This window comes from Saimiri boliviensis, chromosome X (assembly GCF_048565385.1).
Source record: "Saimiri boliviensis isolate mSaiBol1 chromosome X, mSaiBol1.pri, whole genome shotgun sequence".
In the NCBI taxonomy this organism is placed as follows: Eukaryota; Metazoa; Chordata; class Mammalia; order Primates; family Cebidae; genus Saimiri; species Saimiri boliviensis.
In genome coordinates, this window is record NC_133470.1 from 104026441 (window position 1) to 104036145 (window position 9705).

Here is a 9705-nt window from a genome sequence, read left to right on the forward strand (position 1 = left end):
ACCCGGGAGGCAGAGGTTGCAGTGAGCCAAGGTTACACCACTGCACTCCAGCCTGAGTGACAGTGAGACTCTGTCTCAAAACAAACAAACAAAAAAAGATCATGCTTATTAATGCATGTGGGCATCATCCAAATTCTTTAGCACCTGAATAGAACAAAAAGGCACAGGAAGGGCAAATTTACTCTCTGCTCGAGCTGAGATATCTAGAGTCTTTTGCTCTAGACATCATTGCTTCTGATTCTCAGGCTTCAGACTCAAATTGGGATTTATACTATTTACTCCCCTCATTCTCAGGCCTTTGAGTTTGGACTGGAACTACACCATTGGCTTTCCTGGGCCTCCCGTTTGCAGATGGCAGATCATGGGACTTCTCAGCCTCCATAACCACATAAGCCAATCCCTCATGATAAATCTATCAATTATCTATCTATCTATCTATCTCCTATTGGTCCTTTTTCTATGGAGAACCCTAACTAATACAGCTAGCAGGTCTGGATTTTGTAAGACAGGCCAGCAGTCTGGAGACTAATGAAAAGTCAGTTGCAGTCTTGATTCTGAAATCCACAAGGCAAGCAGCCAGGCTGGAAACTGCTGTAGTTCTAAGGCAAAATTTCCTCTGGAAACTCAGGTTTTGCTCTCAATGCCTTCAACTGATTGGATGAGGCCCACCCACATTATCAAGAGTAAGCTCCTTTACTTAAAGTGAACAGATTGTAGATGTTAACCATAGCTACAAAATACTTTGACAGCATCACCTAAATTACTGTTTGATTAAATAAATGGGGACTATAGCCTAGAGTTGACACATAAAACGTATCTTCACATGCATTATTTAAGTCCAGAAATTCAGAGTGCCTTAAGAAAAGCCTGAGCAAAATGTTCAATTTTGTTAATACACACTATGTTTTGTGTTATAATCCTAAATCATTACAGAAGAAGCAGATTCTTAGGAACAAAACTTCAGTTGAATAATATTAAGGACAAAACCCCCCCACAAAAACCCACTTCTTAGGGAAATTGTTCCCCAGGCTACTTAGACAAACTCTCAAACAAATATTTAGTTTCGTTATTGCAAGAACTATGATTGTTTTACACCAGTTTTGCAGCATAAAACTTACTACATAAAACTGGAAGTTTTCCAGTAATGAGTATTTTCATCTGATAGACACTCTTTCTAATTTTCCTTCTTTAATTCTACTTCTATGCATTACCAGCCCCAAATACTTCTCTAAGGCAACTGTGCAGTTCTGTCTGGAATGCTGGCATTTGTAATATTCATAGCCAAGGTTCTTAGTGGAAAGACATACTCCCTTGCCTTTTCTGCACATCACAAGGTTTCCTGTCACTGAAATGCACGATATGTGTGTGTGTGTAAATATACACATATACGTATAAATATACACATATATGCATACATCTACATACATATATATAAATATACATATATCTACATATATGTTTATGTATACACACACAAGGAGCGATAGCTAGATGGTGAGAAATTGCCATTGCTTTTCTGTTATTATTTCAGACAGGGGAAATGCCAAAAATTAACACTGTAGACTAAGGTTCGGCAAACTATGGTCTGGGAACTAAATGTGGCCTGCTGTCTGTATTTTGTAAGTTAAACTGTATACAGCCGTATCAGTCATTTACATATTTCCTAACAATTCATTTAGATACCGTTGAACTACAACAGCAGAGTTGAGTAGTTGTGAAAAGGCCTACAAAAGCTGAAAGATGTACTATATGGCCCTTTAAAGACAAAGACAAAGCTTGCTAACCCCTTCTTTAGGCTATCACCCTGCTAGTACTTAAAATTCCCTATTAGGAAGGCATCATTTGGGAATGTTCCTATTGGCAAACGGAAAAGCCCTGGATAGGTACAATACTTCAGTGTTCATGATGTGAGATGCTTTTCTCTACAAATTAAGCCTATGGTAGAAATGAAGATGGTTAGGAGGAGGGAGAAAGGAAGTTGGGGCATTCAGAGATGCATCAGGACAAAGTCTGTGAGTGTGAGAGGGTCTGGTAGTGAACACAATTTACCCATATAGGATACATGCAGAGAATAAGGAACATGGGGTGGCAGACTTGTATGGATACCATTTCCTGCAACGTCTGTCAAGAGAGAACAAGCCCAAACATGAGAGAATGGTATAGAGAACATTACACTGAGACTTTGGACCAATACCAAAAAGATACAGAAAAGGTTCCAGTTGAAGTGAATTCAATTAACCTCAGCAAGGATTAATTGAGTACTTCATCTATACTAGCAGACAAAAGTTGGATAATCTAGCTGAGAACAGAAAGCTTGATTCATTTCTGTCAGTAGGGCTACCAACCTTGAAATAATAGCATCAACTTAAACTCCACCCTCTTTCTCAACCGCCATATAGCCAATCAATCATCTGTGTCTTCTTTTTCACTCATTCCCAGTGCTACCCCTCTAGACCAGACTGTCATCAATTATTTCAGTCAACTAATAACCCTTTGAGTCTATGATGTATACATAAAAATATAACTGATGACACCATACAGTGCCAAAGAGAGCCACAAGACATTTAGAGTGATAAAATTCCAGAGGAGGAAGATTGCTGTGGCCTGATTTCATTAGAGAAAGCTTAAAGACAGACCTGGCAACTGAGTTAAGCCTTGAAAGTTGCACAGTTGAGACATGTGGGAAAATGGCAACTCAAGTAAAAGGGTGAGTCTAGCAATGGCATAACGTGGAATATTACGACACACAGTGGCACTAAAGCAGAACCTAAAACTCTGCCCTCTAAGTAGGAGGTAAGCCATAAAGAACAGTGACCAAACCCCCACCAAGCTGAGTGATCACTAAAGACCTGGCTGAGCATATTTAGATTGCTCACTTACATTTAATTAGCATGAGAGGATGTGCTGATTAATGGTCTCTTGTATCCAGGGAGGCCGCTGCTTATGCTAAAGATAACATAATTGTGTGTGTAGGAGGAGAGCAAGTGACACCCCATATACATTCTCGACAAAACAGCATCCCAGTGAAACAAATCCAACATGAAGAAATAAAGTGGCATCTGTGTCTACACTGAGACAATAGTAAGAGGTTAAAAAATTCACTTATAACTCTGTGAAATTCTCAAGAAATGAATATAATGTAAATTCACTTCTAGTTTCTTCAAGTTTATCCACCCTAGACCACAAAATAGTCTGCAAAACCAGTAGGAAAGCTGAGTCTTGGAAAACCCTCTCATTTGCTATATATTTTAGAACGCAATTCAATCTAATGAGCCACTGTTGAATAGAAATACGATATCTCTGCACTTTCTTGCCTGTATATTACGTATACAGCCATTCCTCAGTATCTGCCGGACATTGGTTCCAGGAACACTCCCACCTCGCAGAGACCAAAATCTCTGGATACTCGAGTTCCTTGTATAAAATGGCATAATATTTGTATATTACCCATGCACATCCTCCCATACACTTTAAATCATCTCTAAATTGGTTATCATACCTAATACAATGTAAATTCTATGTAAATGGTTGTTGTCCTGTATTGGTTATTCATATTTTTTTTTGTTTTGTTTTGTTTTGTTTTTGTTTTTCCTAATATTTTTGATCCATGGTTGGTTAAACCTGTGGATGTGGAACCTGAAGACACAGAAGGCTGACTGTACTTTCTCACCTACCCTAGTGTTGTCTTCTTCATGGCAGGTGACCAATATGGAGGAAATGAACACTGACAAACTCTCACCTCATTTTCCATTTGTATTACCACATTGCCATTTAGCATGTCCAGTGACCTCTACAATTCACATAATGGTCTCATTAAATATTTCAATAGGTCATGTGATGAATACAGATACATTGAGGTCATTCAGGATTTGGGAACTACACATTGTGTTCACCATATACACTGATTACTCTCATATCAATGCTGAATTCCATTCATCATCTGTCCCCACAACAGCCAACACCATGCATTTGAGAAGCTGCTGAACAACATTTAACAGGAGAAAGGCTGGCAGATGGGCAGTGTTGCCCAGAACAGAGGTGACTACAGACATGACAAATACATAGGAACAAACTCCTATTGCTAGATCCCTACTCATCATTCAACCATCAAGATAAACACTGTTTTGTATTCCCAAAAAAAGACAAGGCTGTGTCCCTACCAAATGACATACTTCCTTTGAAATGAGTGGAAACCCACCCCAATCCCCAACAGCCATAATACCCTGAGTGTGGTTGGCAGAATAATGGCCCCCTCAAAGATATCCATATCCTAATCCACAGAATCTCTGACTATGATATGTTAAACGGCAAAGGGAAATTACAGGTAGAATTAAGGCTGCTTACCACCTGATGTTAAAATGAAAGGTTACCATGGATGATCTGGAAGGGCCCAATGTAATCACCAATGTTCTTAAAAGTGGAAGAAGGAGAAAGAACCAGAAACATGATATCGTAGGAAGACTCAGCTTGACATTTCTGGTTTCAAATATGGAGGATGGGGCCATGAGCCAAGGAATATGGGTGGCCTCTAGAAGCTGGAAAAGGAAAGGAAATATATTCCCTCTCAGCACCTCCAGAAGGAACACAGCCCCTCTGGCACTTTGGTGTAGTCCAGTAGAAGCTATTCTGACTTAGGACCTCCAGAATTTTAAGATAATACATTTGTGTTGTTTAAGCTGCTAATTTTGTGGTAATTTGTTACAGCAGCAATAGTAAACTAATATAGTATGGAAGTACTAAGAGGTGTCCCAGAGACTCCTGGGTTCCAGATGACGATGTGGAACTTGACCTGAGTGACTCTGTGACAGTAGAAAACAGTGACGAATTCTCTCACCCTTTTGTGCTCCAGGACATGAATTGTTGCAAAGAATCACGCTTCTCCATGAGTTGTGCATGACCTTGTTGTTTAATTACAAGGCCAGACACAGACTCTCCAAATTCCCATTCTTTATCATAGAAACTTTTTATTAGACTGTTACTGTATTACTATAAAGAACTACCTGAGACCTGGTAATTTATAAAGAAAAGAGGTTTAATTGACTCAGAGTTCTGCAGGCTGTATAGGTAACAAGTCTGGGGAGGTCTCTGGAAACTTTCAATCACGGTGGAAGGCTAAAGAGGAAGCAAGCATGTCTTCACTTGGTGGAGCAGGAAAGACAGACTGAAGGGGAAGGACACTTTTTTTAAACAACCAGATCTCATGAGAACTCTATTACAAGACAGCACTAGTGGATGGTGCTAAACCATTAGAAACCACCCCCATGATCCAGTCACCTCTCACCAGGCCCCATCTCCAACACTGGGGATTACAATTCAGTGTGAGATTTGGTTGGGAACACAGAGCAAACCTGTTAGCAAAATTGAACTGACCTGGTTGTCCCTAGTGTTGATATTTTGCTCACCAATCTGGACAAAATACCAACTAACTTGACTTGAGCAAACGTTAGTTTGGCTTCGCCTGTCTCCACAGGCCCCTGAACTTTGACCTACTCTCAGTCTGAGCAAGTACCACAAGGCAGAACAGCCCCTCCTTTCCCTAACATTCCCTCCAGGCTCCAGGAAAGTCAGCTGACCAAAATGAAGACTTTTTTTTTTTTTTTTTTTCCTGATGGAGTCTCACTCTCTCACTCTGTCACCCAGGCTGGAGTGCAGTGGTATGATCTTAGCTTACTGCAACCTCTGCCTGCGGGGTTCAAACGATTCTCTTGCCTCAGCCTCCTGAGTAGCTGGGACTACAGGCACGTACCACCTCACCTGGCTGCTTTGTCGTCTTTTTAGTAGAGACGGGATTTCACCATGTTGGCCAGGCTGGTCTCAAACTCCTGACCTCAAATGATCTGCCTGCCTCAGCCTCCCAAAGTGCTGGGATTACAGGTGTGAGCCACTGCGCCCAGCAGAGAGACATCTTTGATCAATTGTCCAATTATGCCACATGCTCATTGCATGCCCTTGTATCTGGTTATTTCTAGCCTGTCTTATTTCTTCCCGTTAAAGAAAAACCCTTTCTACATGACTTTTGATATACTTAGAGATATTATAGTCAGAGGGTTATCCCTACCACAGCAGTCCCACTCCTCCTATTTCAACGGACCCCTCAAATAAAGCCTCTCTTTACCAAAGTCCAGATTTGTTTTGTGAGTCTCTGTGTGTGTGTGTCTGTGTGTGTGTGTGTGTGTGTGTGTGTGTGTGTGAGACACACAGTCTTCCTTGGCTCCAGTGTGTGACAGCAACCTGATTTCTCTTTGGTAATCAAGATCAATGACTAGTAGATTAACTCCTTATGCCAGTATTTTCAGTACCACAAGGAGACCAAAATGGCCAAGTGGCACTTTCAACTTCCAGTTCAGTGGAACCACTGTTGTGCCTCTGGTGGAAGCATCCTCACCTTGGGAACCAGTATCTCTAAACAAGCAGAGCTCAAAATTCCTGCAATGGAAAACAAAAATTCAGGAAGTGGGTTATTAGGTGTAATCGTGAGAGGAGTCACCCGTACTCCCACGCCGTGATTTCTCAGCCCATGTATTATGGGTATGGGGAAGGTAACACCACACTGTGGTCTCCCATTTAAAGCACAAACTGTATCCTGTGAGCTGATTCCCATCCAATCAGGATGTTTTCTTCTAATCGGCACTGCAACTGCGTCTTCAGTAAGCCATTCCACCTTTCAGCTAGAGCAGCTGCTTCTGAGTAATGAGGTAGGTCGCAAGACCAGTTATATCCATGGGTATGAAAACCTTGGCTAGACTTCTTTTGCTGTGAGATGAGTCCCTTTGCTGATAAGATTCAGGGCTGTGTGGAATGTCATGATGGAAGATTAGGCATTCTGTGAGTCTATGGATGGTGGCGCTGGGAGAAGCATCACCAGCAGGGAAGACAAACCCATATCTATATTTATACCCAGATCTATGTATCTATATTAGTGAGAAGAAATACATGCCTTCTCTGTGGTAGAAGAGGTCCAGTGAAGTCAGGTGGCTGGTTGGTCATCTTGAGGAATGGTGCTGTATCTCGGGCTCAATGTTCATCGCTGCCATTAGCAGGTTAGGCCCTCAGGATAGCTTTAAGCAGGTCAGCCTTCATGAGGGGAGGTTCATGTTGTTTTGCCTGTGCCCACCTTTCATATCTGCCACCACCGCCACTTTGTCCACAGGCTTGTTGGGCAAGCAGTCAGATAGCTGGAGAAAGAAGCTGACATTGACAGGATGCATAATTTTGTCTACCTGATCTCTTCACAGTCTGTGTCCATCCTGAGTCATCTATCCACGTACTTCTTCCCCGCACTTCCTCATATCCACACCGCCAACCCACTCCACAGTACCAGCTGCATAAAACAGCAGAGCCCCTTTCTCCTGCAATGTCCTTCTATCGCCCTCTACTGGTAAAGCTCAACATTTTCATTTCGGTGCACACTGTGTAGGAGGAATGTTTCCAAGAATTCTGTCCGTTACCACAGAGTACGTATTGACGGATGAATTTGCAACTAAGAGGCGATATATTGATAACTGGCAATGCTTCTTCACTTCAATATCAACAGGACCTTGCCTATTTAGATTGGAATCTTGTTTGCTGAACTAGTAAATTTCTGAGCCTCAGTTACTTGTGGGGGTTTTTTGTGCTTTTTTGACCCTTGGGAATTAGCTCAAAAGGCATATTCCCCAACCCTGGATCCATCTGTAACGTGAAAGTCTTAATTCTTGTATATTTTCAGCAAAATATTCCCCAAATACTTGGGAAGTCCTTCATAATCTTGCCTGAAACCCCTGATCCCACGTTTTTCTACTCCACAAAATACTTACTTCACCTAAAAATTTAAAAACTAGTATGCATTCATTATACAGTAATGGATGCTCCAAAATGGTGATTAGGCTCACTCATGTGCAAACGTAAGGCGTTAAGGCTCTCAGGTTTGAGGTAAAAAAATCATAGACCCACACAATTTTTTTTTAATTTTTTTTTTTTTTTTTTTTTTTTTTTGAGACTGAGTCTCACTCTGTTCGCCAGGCTGGAGTGCAGTGGCACGAGCTGGGCTCAGTGCAACCTCTGCCTCCTGGGTTCAGCGATGCTTGTGCCTCAGCCTCCTGAGTAGCCTGGGATTACAGGCGCATGCCACCATGCCCTGCTAATTTTTGTATTTTTAGTAGAGGTAGGCTTTCACCATGTTGGCCGGGATGGTCTCGAACTCCTAACCACCTGCCTTTGGCTCCCAAAGTGTTGGGATTACAGGAGTGAGCCACCGTGCCCAGTCAGAATTTTTTATACTAACATGCTGCCTCCCTTTCCTTCCAGTCTTTTTGGTGCAGAGGTCTACTGATTTGCATTAGAAAAGAATAGCTGGTGGTAATGAAAGTACCAGACAGAAGCTGACCTGATGCAACAATTATTTTCTATACCTGAGATTTTACTGCTGCTACAGGGCCCTGGGCATCATGGGACCAAGCAGTTTCTGAGATGGCTCAGGCCACCATTACGTCCTCTAGTGCATAGCGGATATCCTTTGCACGGTTGGTACCCTTTGATCAGGGTCTGCCCAGAGGGCCTAGGGTACCTGCAGAATGCCCCGAGGATTGTCTCCAATTCCCATAAAGCCTCTGTCTAGTTTTGAGACTCTACTAGATGAAACATGTGAAGCCCATTGTTCCTCACCCTCTCCCTATGCAGCAGCCTGGTTCGTTACCTAATAGACTACTTTTACTTTGGATTGAGTCCACTCATCTCTCATAGCCCACCTTTATGTCTGCTGTCACCTCATTCAGTCTCCAAAGCCTCTCCATTTATTAGCACCCTCCATTCAGTCTCCTCCCCAAGACTGCCTTTCCTCAAAGTATCACATTCTTCAATCGCCTCTTATTCATTCGCATCTTTCTCACTCCTCTTTACCTTCCTTTACAGCACAGGAAAACTTTCCTTTTCTCAGCAGGTCCTCCGCAAATGTTGGGATGATAGTAGTTGAACTGTCAAGGTGAAGCCTTCCTTTCTAAAACTCCACTCTCCTCTCACTGGTGTCATCCAGGGCCCTGGGGTAAAGAGACCCCGGGGCATTGAGTCCTAAAATCACTCCTGAGTCTGGCAGGGAATAAAACATACTTAATTTAGTCATATGAGCCACTTGGGTTTTGCTCTAATGGCCGTATTTTTTTTTTTTCCATTTGGGAGTACATTAGTAATTCTGAGGGAGAAGTTGGAGTTTAGAAGAGAGAAGTACACGTAGGAAATGAAAAGTTTGCGAAGCAGAGAGTATCCTTTAGCAATAATTATGGCCATTATTGAAAATGATTATCTTCTCTAATGGATTTTCAGTTTCCTCTTTTAGGAGTTTCTAATTTTCTTTTTACCCTTTTCATTTCACAAGCAATTATCTGTAAGTGCAACTGAAGCGCCCGCGATCTGAGTTGTTATTCTTAACATTGAAAACTATGAAGTCTAAGGAATAAACGTGAAAATTGATAATATTTTTTACATGGCGTCTCTGTGGGGTTTGTTGTTATTTTTAGGGGCACAAATTTCATAAAAATGGAAACAAACTATTGTGTTTGTTTTCATTATAGAAGCAACTACATTAGCCATGCTTTTAGGTCTTGATCCAACAGCCGCTAAGTGAAAAGTGCCCTGTCTGTCGCTCTATCCCAGACAGGTTGGGCTTGCAGTGAGAAAAGTCATCAAAGATTGCCACTACTTTTCTTTTCTTTTTTTCTTTTTTCTTTTTTT